This window comes from Scardinius erythrophthalmus, assembly GCF_964197995.2.
Source record: "Scardinius erythrophthalmus genome assembly, chromosome: 6".
NCBI classification, from domain to species: Eukaryota; Metazoa; Chordata; class Actinopteri; order Cypriniformes; family Leuciscidae; genus Scardinius; species Scardinius erythrophthalmus.
This window is the reverse complement of record NC_138226.1, coordinates 9,067,651-9,085,810: the sequence shown is the minus strand read 5'-3', so window position 1 is coordinate 9,085,810 and position 18,160 is coordinate 9,067,651. Positions and strand designations below refer to the sequence as shown.

At 37.2% G+C, this 18,160-nt stretch overlaps 1 protein-coding gene across 6 annotated transcripts in view; it reads left to right on the top strand.

The window, feature by feature from the left end:
• The window catches only part of pcbp3 (poly(rC) binding protein 3), a 71,330-nt gene that overhangs the window by 12,780 nt on the left and 40,390 nt on the right, over nt 1-18,160 (top strand). For 4 of the 6 annotated variants that reach the window (XM_081367443.1, XM_081367442.1, XM_081367444.1 and 1 more), the window contains exon 2: nt 17,678-17,730. The gene's annotated coding sequence lies outside the window, so the exon portion shown is untranslated. Of the gene's footprint in view, nt 1-848; nt 1,083-17,677; nt 17,731-18,160 lie in introns of all 6 variants that reach the window. The other 2 variants (XM_081367445.1, XM_081367440.1) reach the window with 1 other exon arrangement.

The window sequence follows — 18,160 nt, the reverse complement described above, 5'->3', positions numbered from 1 at the left end:
TAAAAAAAACTTAAATGTATACATGCATATGTGTGTATTTATTTATATATATTTACAAAATAATTATACACAGTACACACACATATTATGTAATCACAGACTTTTATTTTGGAAGTGATTAATCGCTAATATATATATATATATATATATATATATATATATATATATATATATATATATATATATATATATATATATATATATATATATATATATAATGAAATCAACAAGTTTACAGTATGTGACAATATACATAACAAGAACAAATGAATTAAAAACACAGGAATTCATAATGATTCGTTTGCCCAACATTACATGATAGTTGAATTTTTTTTTGCTGCACCTGAAAGCCTGGAAGTGTCATAGTGCGATAATAATACACATTGATCACAGTGGTAAGAGTTCCTAATCCTTTCCCTATATATAAGCATTATTTCTGCCTACTTAACATCATTGCACCTTTCCAAAGCCCTTCCCGTGTAGCCTGCGCCTCTGCCAGTTCTGCAGTGGAGCATGCAACGTTATTCTGCTAGGTTAAGTGCGGCACAATCTAATTACTCTAATGTCGGATGCGGTCTTAAATCACACTTATTGGTTAAGTGTGCCCGTTTCGCTGTCCTTCAGAAGGGAAGCTGCTCTCGGACTAATTATTCCAACTGGATATGAGCAATTGCACTTATTGGCTGGGGCATGGCACCGGCTGCCTGCCCTCCTATTCGTTGCCGGTGAAGTCTGTGTGCGATTGGGTGCTGGAAGGGAGTGGGAGGGGCGTTCTCTCTTTCCTCTCTGTGCTGGAGCGTGTGTGGATGTGAGCACTCTTTTCTCTCCTATTATTTGAGTGGCTGCAGGTACTGGTGTCTGCCTCTATGCCTCTGTGCCAGAGGGATAAAGAGAGAAAGACAGAGGACTAGTGCTTCATATCCCCCCTCTGGCCTCCCCATCTCCCTGCTCCCTGTCACTCCATCCTTCCTTCCTCCCTCCCGGACCACCCGTCAGCGGCTGGATCAACCCGCCCGGACCCTCCTCCCACAACCCCTTTGACTATCCTCACTTCACCGTCCCATCTTGTGAACTGTGTGCAGGTAAGCCAGCACCTAAATATGACTTTGTTGTGCTTTTTTTTCGGATTCTGTACACTCTTTTCTCTTCGCATGTCATTTCGTCTCTGTTTCTCACACATGCTCTTTCTCACGCACCCTCCCTCACTCTCTTTAGCTTTCAAGTTTTCCCCTCTGGCAGTTCCTCTCAGAGGGAAGCGTGCAAAGAGAGATGAGGGATTAGAATCTGTGAGGTCACTGTTTTCGAGCCCAAACTCAGTTCACACAGAGTGCTTACCACTTCTTCTATCTAAGACTTTATCTGAAGCGATGTAATGCCCACCGGCTATGCTGGAAAACCGATGCTCCGTGCCACAAACCCAGTGTGTACTTTAGCTTCACACGTTTCCTCTGTGTTGTCCTTGACCCCTGCAGCAGTTTATTTTCTGTGTGTCAGAATTCTTCAATGCTGAAGTGTTTCAAGTAAACTTACAGATGGTTTTGCAGCACTAGGATTACCAATGTCATGATGTTACTACTGGACTGACTGATTCAAACAAGGTATTCAAACATTCAATATGGTCAGTAAGGCCAGAAACATACTCCATGCTTTACACAAATGCTTGGTCGACATGTTTTAAGTTTTGTGCTCTGCTGTAGATAGTTTATACATTTTTGAAAATACAAAAAAAAAAAAGATGTTTATGCTAAAAACCTATGGTAAGCTATTGGTAGTTTGATTTCTCTGAAAAAGTGGAAACGTCAAACTTTTAACATTTCTCAGTCCAAATTTTTTTTTCAACCAATGACATTAGTTTGGGGCGGGATGATTTGTTTAATAGGAGTGTTTTCGGAAGCTTTTAAAACAAAATGTTTGTTGACATTAGTGTCGTGGAAATTACACCTTCTACCTTTAACATCTATATCTGAGAAAATTTGGCAGAAATAAAATTCAGTACCCAAAAGAGTAATGATAGTGTTACCTTCATTTTTTTTTTGTTGCTATTAAATGGATAATTCGCACCAAAATTAATATTGTCGTCATTTACTCACCCTCATGATGTTCCAAACCTGTATGCCTGTCTTTCCTCTGTGGAGCACAAAAGATATTTTGAGAAATATCTGTGTTTTTACTATAGATAGACAGTGGTAATGAAAACTCTGATGACCAACGTTTTCATATCTTCTTTTGTGCTCCATAAGGAAGTCATACAGGTTTGAGAAAACATAAGGGTGAGTAAATAATGACAGAATTACTTTTTTTGGAAAAAACTATTCCTTTAAACTGTATTTTTAATCGTCTTACTATCAGAATAGAGAGAAGACAAAAAGTTGTTTAACACAATTCTGTAAGAAACTATTGCTATGTCATGACAGTCAGTGGTTGACCTGAAGGAGAAAACTGACCGTTGAAGTTTGGACTTGCAATCCAGGATGCACTCATGTGTGAAATCAAGTAGCTAGAAGCATTAGCGTTAATATACTTGCTTAGAGTATGATTCAGGTCTAATTCTACAGAGCACAGCAGACAAAAACTGCTTAGGTCTTCATCCAGTTCAGTGCTTCGATGTGAACGGGTGCTGTGGTGCAAACATCAATACCGGCCCATGGTTTGACAGATCTTGAACTTGTCTCCTGCACTTTAACAGTTGGCCAATAGTAAAGACATTTCCAATCAATTTGATTAACAGCACTACCGTCTGTTTACAAGCACAGCATACCTTTATATATTCTCTTTATTAAGCAATTTTGAAATGTAGAGCATTTATTATTATCTGGGGTTATTGGAAGCAACGAGTAAATTCACAGAAGAACAGGTGTCTTAATTAACACCATTATTCCTTTGCCGCCTTGTTGGCTTGTTTCCAAACGTGGAATAAAGAAGCAATGATTGTTCAAACAAAAACTGATCTTCAATCAACACAGAAGTGTTATGGGAACATAGAAGGTCTGAAAGATTTTGCCTTACTTTATTTAACTTGACATTGTTAAGTTACATAGCATCTCGTGTCCTGCAGTCCTTGTAAAGTGGATCACATCCAATACTAAGATGCAAATAGCACATCCTATGCTAATCGAGAAATTCATTGAACCTCCTACAGACTATCGCAACTTTTTGCATTTTAGAAAGGAAATTTAAATGACGTTGCCATTGACTTTTAGCTGCCCTTCAGCGGTTTCATATTACTGATTTTATATTATTTCGAAATCATTGCACAAATAGCGGTACCTCCTTAGAAGTGAGACGTGCCTTAATGCTTGACAAATAAAGAACTGTGACTTTTAGATCTGGTATGTTCTTAGATTTGGAGGTTGTTTTACTGACAGTTTGAGTGTTTTGAAATGTTCCTGTCAGGCAATCCGGATTTACATTTTAGCATGGTGCCTTTTTTAGCTGTTGGCTTGGAAAGCTGTGCTTATCACATATAGTATAATTATAAATATGGGCAGATTCTTAAGCTAGAGTAAATTGCAAATGTCATCGATGAGGACTTATATCTCTTAAAGCACTTTAGATTAGTTTCAGTTGCATATTTACCTCACTGTATATTTTCATCAGCATTAAACGGATGCATGAAGTTTTGGGAAAAGCTATTACTTGCCAGACAAGTTCAATTATATTCTCTCTAACAAGACTTTTTTTTTTTTTTTTTCGCTGATGCCCATGATCTCGAAGCAGCTGGTCTTTTTGTGCTTTGGCTGTTTTTTTTTTTTTTTTTCCGGATCTCATGCTGTCCTGGCTTCCGAGTTGCTGGTTCGGCAGAGTTGCAGTATCAAAAGGCCTCTGCCATTCCCTGGGCTTCCTCTCCATTCCCTATGTGCCAGGAAACTATGGGAGCCTGGATGTCATTTTGGACTGAGATCCAAACATGAATGTACATGTAAATCATTTAATTTCCGACATCACTTCAATGCTTTCGGCAAGAAGGATGTGGAAAGAAGCCAACTCGTCTTTAGCTTCAGCCAGAAGATGGGCCACTTTTATTTACTGTATTACATGTCGCTATTACTGATACTCGGTGCTGACAGAGAATGTTTTTTCCCCCCATCCTCCCTTCGGCCTGATTGGAACGCAGGTCTTCCTCAGCATGGCCATATAGTAAGTTAAAAACGTCATGGCTGTGTCATAACTCATAAGCGAATGCAAAGTGTTGCCGAGGGCTGAAATTGAATGCTGCACCTTTTCAAAGTTAAGGCCCGGAAAGAATTATGGCCTGTGAAATCCTGGGCCCTTTGTCTCTCCGCAAAGCCACTCTGCAGTGTAATTTAACCCGCCGATGGGCCGTGAGATCAATCAGGACCCAGGAAGCTGGAGGGGGGTGGGAGTGAGTCGAACCGGCCCTGGACCACCCGCTGCCGTCGTTCTTAATGCTTGGCTGGATGGCGCGGCTATTTTTATTGTTTCCAGTGATGTGGTGAAGATGATGTTCTGGAAAAGGTTAGGGAAACATTGCAGGCTTGTCTGAATTTGCAGATCCATGGGTCATGTAAGCTACTGATGCGGCTGGCTGTTTGATTAAGTCAGGTCATCCTGTTGTTAATCTGTCAGTGAACCAATTTAATCAGTCATGGAGTCCAAGCTATACACCGAATGCACATGGTTACCTTGTGCTGTTCTCTGTTTCTAGATGGCAGAGGAATTATTTATTATTATTATTATTATTAAAGGTGGTATCAGTGATTTCAGGCCCAAAAATATATATTTTTTTTCCTAACGATCCGCTAGCTGCCTGCCCCATTAGCATGCTGTCAAAAATTCGCGTCTCTGTAGGCAGCCTAGGCTCTGAGATCTGCACACAAAAACAAATGGTTTAGCCAAACACTCAAAACCAAAACAAATAGTGTTCCAACCAATCACCGACAGGGGGAGGGTGTTGTGAGGTTTTGTGCTCGTGCACGGCTGCACGCAAAGTCAGAGCTGAAGAAAAAGCTGGCTCAAAACCTCACAACACCCTCCCCCTGTCAGTGATTGGTTGGAACACTATTTGTTTTGGTTTTGATTGTTTGGCTAAACCATTTGTTTTTGTGTGCAGATCTCAGAGCCTAGGCTGCCTACAGAGACGCGTTTTTTTGACGGCATGCTTATGGGGCGGGCAGCTAGCGGATCGTTAGGAAAGATTAGATGAATGTGATCAAAATATTTTTGGGCCTGAAATCACTGATACCACCTTTAATAACAGTAATAATAATACAGTGATTACTGTTACTACTACTAATATATCATTATTATTACATTTAATAATAATATTTAAATTTTTTTGTGTTAGTGTTGTTGTTGTTATTAAAATAAATTTATGAAAAAAAAAAAATTAACATTAAAGACCCCCTGTGGTGAAAATCAAGTTTTTAATGTTGTTTATAGTATGTGGTGTATTTAATATTCTTTAAGACAAACCATGTACAAAATCATAAGTCAACACCATTGCTGAGTATTTTTCTCCTTAAAACTGCAGTGATCTAAAGACAGTCTCAAAAATGTGTTTTGCAATCACTTGTTTTTCTTACGTTTCAAACTACTTTGTAGCCAATCACTTCAATGTGCCGGCGGGCTTTAGCATATCATTATCTGCAAAGCAGGGGAGTCTCAAGAGAAGCTAGGTTATCCTGCTATAGTTTTCTTTTGATTGGAATAATTGTGAACATTTAGTTATAGCAGGTGCATTATGTATAAGAGGTATATTACGATGTTATGCTGAACTATAAGCCTTTCTCCACTGACGTTCTAAGTTGTTCAAAGCGTTTCTAAGGACTCTGATTTTTAGAAGGCAGACTGAGATGACGAAAGGGAACATGGTTTCTGTAACATTAGCAACATTATTAGCTGTTTGAAGCGAAAAGCTAATCACATTCATTATCGTTATGTGTCCGACGTTGTAAAGAGCAAAACCATTGTGCAGAGTTTACTTCAGTAAAGTTCGCTGTGTGGATCTCTGAACTGGTGTGAGTCAGTGGAGACGGGGCTAATTTGCATATTCATGGACCTGCGCATAATAAATTAATCAAGGTTGTAGTGTTACATTCAATCTATTTTAGGGCATAAATAATTTTCTTTCTTTATTTTTTTTACAGGAAAAACGCTTAAATATGCCATTTTGTTGTTCAAGGATGAGTTTTAAGGGATAAAATTATTGACTACAGGGGTACTTTAATATTAATGTTATTATAGTGGGCCATCCTTGCTGTTGTAAAAACTTTACAGAACACTCTGTAAGGGACTCTTATTCAAAGACTTGACACTCAAACTTTACACTGTACTTGAAAACTTTGGACTTGAGGCCTAGACTCAACTGAACGACATAATGAATTAAATAAAGTTTAAATAAAGTTTATTACACTAAGCTGTATTGTACTGTATAGAAAACATTTACCAAAGGGATTTGAGACTTGGCTTGAACTCCAAATTAGAGATGAGCATAATATGCTAAATTGCTTGCCCTTCAAAAAGGTTTATACAACTAACCTGTAAAAGAAAACTGTTCACCTCACCTCAAAGACTTGAGACTCGGTGTAGTCTTGACGTCAGAGACTTGAGAAAATATCTGCCATATGGTGCCTGTTCATTGCAGGGAATATAATATGTCAGGATAAGTCTTAAAGAGACTTTGAGGCCTGTCTTATAGCGCTGTCTTGGCAGCATGGCTGGATCTCATCGTTTTTGTTTGATTAAAAGCGCACAGGAGTTTGTAGCACACGGTAGGTGCAAGAGCAGGGCTGACAGCTTAAACACTGATTATTCAAGCCTCTTAGGCTAAGCCATGGCACTCCAGTGATGAACGCCTTCTCCACTTCACATTCCCGCTCCCTCGATTTTTTATTTTTTTTTACATTGCTTTCTTACTCTCTCTCTCTCTCACTCCCTTTCTCATTGAGCAGTGGGATCAGTAGCAGAGTGATTCATGCAGTGCTGAGGCTTTATTTAGACATAATCCGCTGAGTGTCACTATGGCATGAGGCTTTGGTCAGGTTCTCCTACCATGCTCCTGCCTGCTTTTGCACCCAACCCCCAACAATATGTGAGTGTGTCAGCGGGTCACATGGCGTGACGCGAGGAGACACCCAACCATGAATGATGCAGCGTTTTCTCAGCGGCCTCGCCCCTCTTATCGGACGGGGAGTGATCGGCAGCGCCGTGAGGAGGAGAGAGAGGATGTCCGCTTCCTTGCAAATGCGTTCTAATAAAATCTAGAGCCTCTTGAGCTTTTAGTAAAAGCTCTGTCTCATGTTCGGTGTCTGTTGATGCCCTCCCACCTGCTCCCTGGCAAGGCCTCGGATCCAGAGTGTTGTGACCGCGGTGATGGCCAGATTGAACCCAGCGGGGCGGGGTGTGAGGGGAAAGGTGTGACCTGCTGCTTAAAGTCTTTTTTAGCCTCCGAAATGGACTCCCGAGTGACAGTTGCCGTCTTAAACCTGTAAACATCGGCTGTGTTTTGACTGTGGGTTCACCTAGGGTCTTTTTTTTTTGTTGTCGTCGTTTGTTCAGGATAGATCTTGGCTTGCCCTCTCTATAACAAATATGCTTGCCTGACACACTTTCCTCAGCCGATGCCGCTCGCTCTTCCAAAGCATCTGCGCAGCTAAGTCAGCAGTAACGGTTCTGTGTTCTGGGGATGCACAGATTGAGGAAAGAGGCATGAGTTTCCTCTCAGCTCTGTGCAGTGTAGAGTGTACTGTATGCAAATCTGAAAATCTGAATTCTGTGTCCTTCTAGTTGCCCTCAGGAGGATTTGGCTGATTTATAAAGTATTCACTATATATTCAAGATTATTCTGCTGGAAATATTGTGTGGACAATAGATTTTTGTCCATCAAGTTTCCTCAAGACTGTTGTTAGACTTGTGTGATTTACAAGTATTTGGATGATGTGTTGTCTGTTTCAGTGAAGTGGTTCAAAATTCAGATCCACAGATTCTTTGGCGCATCACTCAAAAATGTTCATGGATATCAATTTTAAAATGCAGAATAATAGTATATACAATTCAGAAGTTTAGAGTTGCTAATGTTTTTTAAGTCTTTAATGGGTCACAAATACAAAAATACATAAAATGCATACTTTAAAGAAAAAATATTAATATTGTGAAATTTTATTACAATTTATAATAACTGTTTTCTATGTTAATATATTTAAAAATTTAATTTATTCCTGTGAATGCAAAGCTAAATTTTTTTGCAGTCTTCAGTGTCCTTCATAAATAATTTTAATATGGCGATTTAATGCTCAAGAAACAATTCTTATTATTATCAGTGTTCTGAACAGTTGTGCTGCTTGATATTTTGGTGAAAATAGGGATATATTTTTTTCAGGATTCTTTGATAATTAGACAGATCAAAAGAAAAGCATTTATTTGAAATGGACGTTTTTGTAACATTATGTCTTTACCGTCATTTTTTTATCAGATTTTTTTTTTTTATAGAAAAGATGTATTAACACTGTAATATTACGTTTTTTTATTGGCCGGTCTTGACCATCAGTATAGAGAAATGCTTTGTGTTTGTCCAAATATTGAGCTTATGGTTTCTCTGAACTGCCTGAAACCGTTAAACAAAGTACCGTGGACTAGCAAGTATTAACAGGATACTTATTAGGTAGGTTTTCCTCTGACTAGGCCTTTTCTTTTGTATAAAGACTTCTTGTGCAATATACCCTTACATACTGCTTTGTCATTGTTAATATCAGTGTAGAGATAATATTGATTCTTTATGCTATTCTCCACATAACTATAGAAGACAATGGTGATCTGAAATATTATAGCAAGAGGAAGACTCAACAAATAGAGTACTTGGGTTTAATGTGTCAACTGGCCCCATTCCATGTATTATCTGCAATGCATGCATACAGAAAATCAGATAATATATGGGTTTAATGTGTTATGACAACATTTACCCAAACCAGATGAGCTGGATTTCATCCATGGTTGAAGGTATCAACTCAGTGTGTCCATGCATAAGTAATTTTAAGTGTAGTGTAATTAACGGGATCTATTTGATTTCTGACATTTTTTTGAACAGCACATCACAAGTTGAGACTCAATCTCCGTCTTGCAGGAAAATCTCAACCGCAGATTAGTTAGTGCGCTGTTATTTCTCCCACGAGGTTGAGGGATTTGATCTATCGGCTAATTCCACTCGATGAGAACTGTCTGTGACATCACAACACTATCCCTCACTTCAATAAAAGCCCAGCAGTGAAGGTAAAGCACATGATATCGCTATCTGCTCTTCTCTCAAGGGGGGAGGGACCGAGCTGTGGAGATATTCAAATGTGCGCCGTGCCTTTGAATTTCTGCAGGAGCCTTTTTGCAGGATTAAGACTTAAAAGCCTTTAAAGGAGAACCCCTCCAATCATAAAGGTGTGAAAGTGTCAAGCATTTTGCCAAACATTTCTGCAAGTCTTGGTTCATGTCTATTTTAAAAGGCTAATTTGCAGTCTTTCGCATTGCTCAGTGTTAACCAAACACATTTGAATAGTTATAAGAAGCTCATACAGGATGTGCATACTTCACGTATCTCAGAAGTTTGAGGTCGTGAGAGTTTTAAAAATATTTTTGAAAGTGATAGTTCACATATTCACCCTCATGCCATTCCAAGCCTGGATGGTTTATATATGTACATACATGGTGTACGTGTGCTTACACCACATTATTATATTATTACATTATTCATATAACATATTAGATATATATTCATATATTTATTTATATATTTATACATTATAAATATATATATATATATATATATATATATATATATATATATATATATAATTATATGTAATTTGCCCAATCAGGCAAGCATTTCACATACATATTTATTCATTTGTGCATATTTAAATCATACAAATTAGATTTAACAGTTATATCACATATGTGAATAGCGTTCAACTTTGGTCTCTTCCACACATAAATCTATCATATGGCTTCAGGAGGCTTGCAATATTGCATGTGATTCATACAATAAAGAATAACTTTATTGTTCTTATATCGTGCTTTTTTTGTATCATTTTTAGAGCTTGACAAAACCCCATTCACTTCCATTGTATGGAAAACAACCACAGTGTGTAAACAACATCGCGCCTAACATCTGCTTTTGTAAAAGAAAAAGAAAACAGTAGAGGGTTTGAGCGACATGAGGTTGAGTAAATTAATTTAAAGTTTTGGAACTATTCGTTTAAGAATTGAAGGACTGAGTAATTGAGGTGTTTGTAAAACGATGCCATATGGAGTTCAACAAAACAAGCATGTCAGTGTGTGTTGCTGCAAAGTAGAGCTGCGCGATTCTGGATTAATTGAGAATCACTATTTTTTTGTTTAAGATAGAGATCATGATTCTCACACTATTCTGAATTGACAACTAAACAAACTAACGTAATTTAATAGAGGTTCTGAATTTTTTTTATCGCTGCAGTTAAAAATATCTAATTTGAATTCTTTTTTTTTAATCAGTTTGAATGAATGATTCAATGACTCGCTCAAAAAGACATCACTTGTTTCATAATGAATCAGTGTTTATGAACAAATCTTTTGAATGAATGATTCAATGACAAATAAATTTTTTTAACGCTCGCTGGTGTAACAATGTCATTGATACAGTCTTTATTTGAAGCGTCAAGTTACTTTAAAAAGGTTACGCTACTGTGGACATCAATGTTTATATTCGAACTATTGATACTTTGCACGTGACGTCAGTTGCACTGGCTGGCGGGCAAGAACGTCATTCTCTAGCAACGAAAACCAGTAAACTAATCAAGGATCTTGCCAGGACGTTGCCTGTTTTAATATACAAAAGTTGGTGTTTTGAGGTGTACACGACATGTCAGATAGTTGTTGTGCGATTGGATGCACTAACCGCGTTTGTTGCCCGCCAGATATCACGTAACTGCAAAGTATCAATAAACCTTCATCCCAGTACTTCTGTGATCATTTGAATTAATGGAACACAGAAATAATGATACTATGTTTGTGAAGATGTTTCCTATCTTCTTTACATGACAACTGCTCTCTGTGGGTCAGCATCAATGCATATCTGAATGTTCGCTGTGATCCACTTGTCAAACGTTTAATAGACATAGCTGAACCATAGTCCTTTAGGAATAAGATCCCGTGGGTGTTTGAAATGAGATTGCGATCTTTTAACGATTAATCGTGCAGCTGTAGTCAAATGCAGTTAGATTGATTTAAGATGCACATTTAAGTATTTGAATTTTTCAATTTAGCTGTCGATGATCAATAACTAATTATGACCACTACAGTAAGTAATGTTTTGTGGTGTGGGGGCGGCCACTTCCTTCGTTCTCTGTTTTACAGCACTATTTTATAGCATTCTTCTGCATGGCTCTGGGCCTGATTACTTTGCTCTGCCCTTTCACAGATTGTGCAAGCGACTTCAGAAGAATCCCACCCATATGTTAAGAACACACACACTGTGAAGGGTATTATGGGACAACTGTCTCCCTCAGGCATAGATACCCAGGTGGAATAAGGGCTTCTGGGGGACTGGCTTCCGCAATATACAAAAGCCGCTGAGCACAAAAGGGGTCAAATAAAGGATATCTATGAAATGCCATTAGCTCTCAATTAATGCCAAGGGCATATAAAGTATAATGACTCGTCTGGGTAATACGCGAGTGTCCGGATAGGCTGATACAGCTATTGAAATCTGGCATTCAAGCCTTTTATCATATTTGCATGTAGAGCAGAGCACATTGACAGGGGCGAGGATGGTTTTGGCCATTTTTAGATTAAAATAATCATTTTAACTCCGTAGCATTACATATATATTTTTTGTTTGACTTTGCACAGTGAAATGTCCATTGATTTTATATATTTTAGTATTTACACTACTGTTTAAAAGTTTGGATATCTTTTTAATTAAAGGTGGTATCAGTGATTTCAGGCCCAAAAATATTTTTTATCACATTCATCTAATCTTTCCTAACGATCCGCTAGCTGCCCGCCCCATAAGCATGCCGTCAAAAAACTGCGTCTCTGTAGGCAGCCTAGGCTCTGAGATCTGCACACAAAAACAAATGGTTTAGCCAAACACTCAAAACCAAAACAAATAGTGTTCCAACCAATCACCGACAGGGGGAGGGTGTTGTGAGGTTTTGAGGCAGCTTTTTCTTCAGCTCTGACTTCGCGTGCAGCCGTGCACGAGCACAAAACCTCACAACACCCTCCCCCTGTCGGTGATTGGTTGGAACACTATTTGTTTTGGTTTTGAGTGTTTGGCTAAACCATTTGTTTTTGTGTGCAGATCTCAGAGCCTAGGCTGCCTACAGAGACGCGTTTTTTTGACGGCATGCTTATGGGGCGGGCAGCTAGCGGATTGTTAGGAAAGATTAGATGAATGTGATCAAAATATTTTTGGGCCTGAAATCACTGATACCACCTTTAAGTTTCTTCTCACCAAGGCTATTTGTTTGATCAAAAATGCAGTAAAACCTGTAATACTGTAAAGTATTATTAAAATTATTTTAATATTTAAAAGGTCATTTATTCCTGTGATGGTAAAACAGCCATTACTTCCGTCTTCAGTGTCAGAAATCATTTTAATAAGCCGATTTGGTGCTCAAAACATATTTCTTAGTATTATTATCAATGTTGAAAACTGTGATGCAGGATTCTATGAATTGAAAGTTCAAAAGAACAGATTTTATATGAAAAATATTTCATTTGTAACAATGTAAAAGTCTTAACTGTCACTTTTTGATTGATTTAATCCATCCTTTCTGAATCAAAGTATTAATTTCTTAAAAAACTAAAACTGATCCCAAACCTTTGAACACGAGTTTGTATTAGCAATTAAATATTATACAGTATAGTGTGATTTTAGAGTTAATGAAGCTTCTGCACTGTATTATTTGCTGATGAGTTTCTGTATTAGGTGTTCTTGAAGCTTTTTAATCACTTAATTTTTCACAGACTTTGCTCAATTCTACATTAAGTTGTCACACTTATGTGTTTTTTCGAGGCAGTCTCAAATACATTGATACCTTAGTTTTGATTCCTGTTGCAATTTGGTAATTTGATTAATTTTTAATATTTCTATAATATTATTGCCCCGCTTTAATCTACTAAAAGCGATTTTAAGGCATAAAGATATTAAGATATTGTAAATATTAACATCATGATTTTCTGTAAAACTGCTTTGAAACCATGTGTATTATGAAAAGCGCTATACAATTTTTTTTTACTTGACTTGATGTTGATATCTTAAGTAAAAGCTTAAATTAAAAAAGTTAAAATGTATGCATACTAACCAGAGATTTTAATGTAAATATATATTGTTATAAAAATGCTAATTATTATTATTATTATTAATTAAATCAACCTTTATTGAAAATATTTTCAGTGTTTCAGAAATGAATCCTGCAAGAATACATTTCTGCCGTCTTTATTTGTCATTTACCCATATACAAAGAGTCTCGTGTTTCCTATCGTACAGTTCTAATACCTAGAAAGTCATTTGTGTTAACAGTAGTGATATTGAATTATAGATTTGTGACTCAAGGCATGATTATGCAATAATGTCTGCATTTTCAACAGGTTTTTATAGCAGAGAATGAAAAGAGGTGGCAAAGTCAAACAAGCTGGTGTAGATGAAATGCTTTTAAAGGTTCCTCTAAGCTCCTTTGCTGGGTGTTTGTGTGTAAGTGACAGCCTCTCACAGCCCTGTCAGACTGTTTCTGCACATAAGCAGTTCTCCTAACATTATGCTTACTGCCTCTTGACTTGTTTTGTTCCTGTGTAATCCCTCCGCACTTGGTCGGCTCCATTCGCTTTGCTCGGGCTGCTGAAACTGCAGCTCGCTTTTAAACCTTGCTCAACTTTTCAAACTGACTTTCAAAGCATCCTGTCATGAGAAAGCAAACCACCAAACACTCACACAGTCACGCCCGCATTATTTTCATTGCCAGGCAAAAAAGCGCTTTCATCAGTGTTTTCTTTATTGCACTGTGGCATACATTTAGCAACAATTTAATATTTCTCTGAGAATTTACAGGATGTATAGTCCAGGTATCACAGAAATGTAATTGTTCAACTCAAAAGTTGCTTTGAGTCCTCCAAATACTGTGATTGAAACTTAAAACAACAGATTATTTACTGTTCTTATTATTCTTATTCGTGTGGCTTAACGTTCTCTTCTTTTTTATTTTGGTTTCAATCAGGTATGTTATCTGGTGGGACAAGCTATTATCCCAGACCCTGATGAGAGGGGTCCACTAAGGGTCCCACTCTAAAAAATGCTGGGTTGTTTCGACCCATGTTTGGGTTGTTTCGAGTCATATTTAAATGTTTAAAGTACATTTTTAAACCCGATGGTTGGGTTTGTCCAGATTTGACACATACATTTTTTTAGCAGTACTCAGCTGATGGATCGGGATCCAAAAATACTTACTGATTAAGTATTTGATCTACTGATCTGTTTTGATTGGGTAACAGGGAAATATCAATATAAAAAAAAAAAAAAAAAAAAAAAAAATTATATGTATGTATGTATGTATGTAAAGTAAAGTGTGTATAAAGTGTGTGCATGTATGTTTATGTTTGTATATGGGTCATTCCTGGTATTTCTTTTTAGCTTTGGACATACTGTACAATTTTGAAAATCAAAGTCAAAAGAAATTTAAAAGAAACCAACTTAAAAATAAATTTGTGTGCAATCATGATAGGTCGATGTTAAACATTTAAAAAATGCTATTGGTCAAGCTGGGGTAAATGAATATATATAATATTTATATATAATGAATTATATATTATGAATTGTACATACTTTCTCACAAACTTTTTCAGAGTACTACATTATTCATACTATGTTCATTATCAATTCAATGGTCATAAATGTTCATTGTCACTGAAGTATTAGTATATTTTGCTTTTTTTAAATGAATTTTTTTTTAACTGCTTAACAGGGTGGACAAAGTATAACAGAGTGGACTAACTTAAGTAGTAGGGTGGACTAGAGAATGGATGGATGTATGATTTCCTATCTCCCACATACAACTGGTTACAATATTACTCTTGTGTACAGTGGAAACAATATGAACCAAAGCACTTTAAATACACTACTTCTTCAACTTTAACCAATCTCTGTTTATACTCTCAGTGTCTACTCTGTTAGGTCTGCACCATGTCTGAGCAAAAAGAAGCTGAAAAATGTCTCAAATGATTTTATTGAATCAACTTCAATATGCTTACTGTTCAAATGCTCTTATTTACGACTTAGACAGCTTTAAAATGTATATTGTTCAACATTTTAAGGCAGTAAGATCATGATCTTTACTGGGGACACAAAAGGCACAGAATCCCATATGAGGATAATAAAATAATCACTTGAGAATCTCTTCTACAGTATACTGTATAGTCTAGTGCTTCTCAACTGGTGAGGAAAAACAATGCTAAATGTAAATAATAATACCCAACTAACCATACAATTACACATGGTAGATGCTGTATCTACATATCTTTCCATTGACGGCCATTCGTTGCACACTTCCGGGGGGGTCCTGGCCAGCCAAACATCTGTCACTGAGATGAATGGGAAAGCTAACAGATAGCTTTCTCCATATTATAAACTTCCTTAGGCCCGCCCATAAAAATTTCATCCGAGGCCCTGTGAATTCAAGCGACAGCCCTGGCTGAAATTAATGGAGACGTTTGATTGATTAGACCTGCATTTCAGAGAGATTCCTTTGCAAATCAATGCCTGCCTGCATGTAAGCGTTAATGAAATTGCACACCGGCAGAAGTGAGCTGACTTTTTCCATGACTGAGTTAAGAGTCTGCACTTTCTCTAAAAGCCCTGTGGAGATCTTTCCCCTTTTAACCTCTCCATCAAAATGCCATTTGATTCAAAAATTTTACAGCCAGTGAAGTGTCTCCAAGTTGATTCATTTATTTATTAGTAAATGAAAGTAATGAAACGCTTAAACACATTTCAATAGCGCTGTTTTGTGCTGCTCTGGCTTTATTGCACTCCGAGCACCCACAAAGATTTACTTATTTGATTAATGCATTAGGTGCGTTTACAATATTTAGCAAAGCATGGACCCTCTTAATTTATAACCCCCCCGGCTAAATGGAAATGGGAAAATATCTGCTTTCCTCTCAGGCTTGATATTACATTTTGAAGCACAATGTTGAAAGGGCTGCAATTCATTATTAATGCTCACAATATAAATAGTTTAGATCTTATTAATATTTCATTTATGGTAGAAAAAAGATTTGAGTGACTGCTACAGTATTGGAAAAATTGTAAATATATTATAAAGGCTGTTCGTCTGAAATATCGCCGGTGGGAAAAGCCAAATGTAAACATACGTATGCCATATGTGTTTGTCTTTTGATAGTATTCCTGCTTCACTCGTTGAGTGTAATATAATATGTAACAAAGGAGTCTGCATCATGGTGTGGTTCATGTGCCTAGCGTGAGTCTGGTTGTCTCTCTGGGCCGTGTGTCGAAAGGAGATAACTTATGTGTTTTATGGATCTTTTGAGCACTGTAACCGCCATCACAACGGAGATCTATAATCTCACTGATGTGTGTTCGTTCGCCGTCACATTGGGACAGTCCTTGAGTAGGGGTCAGGTGATAATCTGTAAACGCCGGGACGCGGGACCCTGAGAAAGCGAAAAAGGAATGGGAGCTTTTAGAGATCATTAAACATTAATACAGTGTGATTTGTGTGTCGAGCCCTTGTGCTGAATTTCAGTCTCCATCATTATAGAATTTCATCTCTGGGACTCTCCGAAGTGGCTCCATGTCAAACAGGAGATCAGATTGTAAGCGCCTTTAGAGGAACTGATTAACTTCTGGTTTGCACAATATCGCTCGGGCTGAGGACCGAAGTGTTTTATCTGCATCCGCTTGAAGCCTCTAAATAAATAGGCCAAATTGGTTTTTGGACTAGCTGAGTCTAGACTGGGTAAATATTTAACAGGTTTTTCTTCTGCCAATATATTACATGTGGAGAAGTCTGCATGATTCTTTTTTTACACAGAGTGGTCATCTAACTGGAAAATGATTGACAGTAGGTGTCAGTAGTTTCTTTTGCCAGTAGATGGCAGTCTTCCCTAAGTACTGTGAATTGTGTTTTAGGACGCTGAGACATGTCAAGCTTTAGAGCAGGGTTCACCAATCTCGGTCCTGGAGGGCCGCTGTCCTGCAGAGTTTTGCTCCAACCCCAATTAAACACACCTGAAACAGCTAATCAAACAGCTAAGTTGGAGCTGGTTGGAGCTAAACTCTGCAGGACAGCGGCCCTCCAGGACCGAGACTGGTGAACCCTGCTTTAGAGGCTAAATATATTTTACTAGTTGTATTATTGCTTGATCCTGTGGTAATAAGACAGAATCAATGATTGAAGTAGTAACTTGCTGAATGAATATAAAATGTGCGGTCATAGGTGTGTTTGTGGCATTTTTTTTTTTTTTTTGTTGCAGATTTGAAGGTGGCTCATCCAATCAAAATGTAGTCTGAAATAATCATTTTATAATACATATATTTGATAATCACTATGTCACTCGGAGCCAGAAACCAAATTCATCACCATCTTGTTAAACAATGGCAAACATAACCATTAGAGGGAGCACTTTTCACACAAAGATGTTCATTTACTGATAAATGTCTCCTTGTTTTTTGAAGGAATTTGTCTTTGCTTGGAGTTGAAGGCTGGATTTGGCAGTGCGGTCACAGACGTAAGAGATGGTTACAATTACAATAATATGCATCAAAAAATCATTACTATTTCTACAAGCTAATTTGTTATGCAGTTTTGTGTGTTAGACATGGGATGAGAATCTGAAACAATACAGATCATTCCTGTTATGCAATACCTTTTGATCTTCTGTAATTTGTGTTGTTATTTATGGTGTTATTTCTATAAAAGGACATAACAAATTTATGCCCAAATAGAAATATTCTGTTAACTGTAAGACTTGAAGACTTAAATATTTATATAGTTATAATAATAATGCAATATTTAAATAATATAGATTTTATAATAATAAACACTTTGTTTATTTTAAACGAATCACACCAATTTCTGCATGTTTGGCTTGAAACATTTCTATTAGAAAATGAAAGCTGAAATACACCTGAAATATTTCTTAATAAATTGCCAGGTTT